The 2,320-nt window shown below is 36.8% G+C and overlaps 1 pseudogene; it reads left to right on the top strand.

Moving 5' to 3' along the window:
- Positions 1-310: 310 nt before the first annotated feature.
- On the top strand, positions 311-806 carry LOC148121781 (immunoglobulin kappa variable 1D-13 pseudogene; annotated as a pseudogene).
- Positions 807-2,320: the final 1,514 nt, after the last annotated feature.

Genomic DNA, 2,320 nt, shown 5'->3' with positions numbered 1-2,320 from the left:
TATACAAATCACATTATATATTTAATATATAAAATTCAAAATCAATGTTATGATAGTATGAATTTTCAAGTAATGTCTAAAATGTTATTTATATTTTTTCAAATACATTCTCTGTTTGTTAGTGTGTGGTCTGAACTCGAGCATCTGGGGAAACAGGAGTTGTGTTCAGTTATTGAGATTAGTAATTCTTGCAGCTGTGCCCAGTCCTAACTGGTTTGCAATGATTTGCATGCCTTCACTGAAAAATCTTGAGGATTTCTTCATATAGCAGTAACATCCTGAGCACTTGTCATTGCAATCAGAACTCAGCATGGACATGAAGGCCCCCATTCAGTTCCTTGGACTCCTGTTGCTCTCACTCCCAGGTAACAAGGGAATAAAATGAGAATTTTTCTCTTACACAGTGATTATTTTGACTGTCATTTGGTGGAGGTCTTTTATTACATTTAACTATGTGGGAATTTCTTATGTTTTCATTCCTAGGTGCCATATGTGACATCCAGATGACCCAGTCTCCATCTTCCCTGCCTGCATCTCTGGGAGACAAGATCACTATCACATGCCGGGCCAATCAGGGCATTAGCAATAATTTACACTGGTACCAGCAGAAACCAGGAAAATCTCCTAAGCTACTGATCAAATATGCAAATAGCTTGGCAAATGGGATCCCATCCAGGTTCAGTGGCAGTGGGTCTGGGACAGATTATTCTCTTACCATCAGCAGCCTGGAGTCTGAAGACATTGCAACTTATTACTGTCAACAGATTAATAGTTATCCTCTCACAGTGATACAAGTCATAACATAAACCTCCATGGAAGCAGAAGTGAGAGGATGTGTTTTCTCAGCTGTTCCTCCTCATGAGTCACTCACTGAAACTGTTTTTCAGATGTCGCATGAGTTTTACAGAATCCCACACCGAGATATTTATTTTTGTAGAAGAGGCTAAACAGTCCTATCTGAATCCTAACAATCGTCCTTCCTGTTAATCTCTAGCAATACAGGGTACAAATACCTTTTCTGCCTTTACAAAGTACAAAGACATTAATTGTGAAGATTCTTGGTTGTATCTCCTTCTAGTTCTTGTACAGAAAAGTAGTAGCGTCTGTGGACATTCCAATCATACATTATTTAAATGCAATAAATTAACTTCTAAGTACCAGCATTTAAATGGCAGTAAAATATTATTAAGGAAAGCAGATAGTAAAAAGAATTCTTGGTTTTGTCCCGTAAGCTAGAGCACATGTGTCAGAGAAAGGGGAAGTTTCCTAACCATGGTCATCTGCAGTGCCTTGAAATCACAGCCATGGGTGTTAATACAGCTATCAGCAGCATTTCACTTACGATTCTTCTGCCTTCTATAGCCACTGGTCTGCTTATAAGTATCAAAAAATTGAACCACTCTCATATGACTTTCAATTCAACAGTATGGATTACAATTTAAATTTTTTTATATAAAATTATAGTCAGTAAGGGCTACTTGAACATGTCTGCAAGTGGTATTGCTGAAGAACTGATATTCCATAGCACATTTTTAAAAACAAAACAAAACATCACCACCACAATAGTGATCTACAGTTCTGATTTTTTGAGACTCTATTTCTACCTCTCAGTAGATAAATAACAGGCTTTTCTTGGAACCTACTTGATGATGGGGTATTCTTGGATTTGGTTTTCATCCAACCTCTAGGAAAAGTAGAATAATCCAAAAGTCCTCTTTTACTCAAAAGCATTGCCAACAGTATGACAAACTGTGATGGGTACAAATTCACTGCAGAGACCAAGATGAACTGAACTTTGACAAGTGAACAAAAAGAGAAAACAGTGGACATTTGTCTTCTTTTTGTAATATGACAGTGACCACAGAGAGAACCGAAGTAAATGAGTATTGCAGGAGGTTTCTGTCCCACCCAGTTCTACAATAAATACACAAAACTATATTATTTGTAATACTGTTTGGCCAGTAGCTTAAGAGTATTGTTAGCTAGCTCTTATATCAAAATTTAACCCATTTCTGTTAATATGTGTATCACTATGAGGTTGTGACTTACTGGCAAGGTTCCAGCTCAATGGCTGCAGGGAAACTCTGACCCTGCATCTTTCTCCTATTATTTACCTGCCTAGCTCTACTTAACCCTATCACAGGTCAAGACAGTTTCTTTCTTTATTATCTAATAAAAACAACACATAGACTGAAGGACCTCCCTCACCATTTCCCCTTTTCTTTATTCAAAAGAGAAGGCTTTAACATAGTAAAATTACATATAATGAAACAGTTATCAAGCAAGAATTACAGTTACAATATTTATATTTATATCTACT

The sequence above is a fragment of the Myodes glareolus genome, chromosome 6 (assembly GCF_982192425.1).
Source record: "Myodes glareolus chromosome 6, mMyoGla1.1, whole genome shotgun sequence".
In the NCBI taxonomy this organism is placed as follows: domain Eukaryota; kingdom Metazoa; phylum Chordata; class Mammalia; order Rodentia; family Cricetidae; genus Myodes; species Myodes glareolus.
Note: the sequence above shows the minus strand (reverse complement) of the source record. Positions and strands in the feature narration are given on the sequence as shown.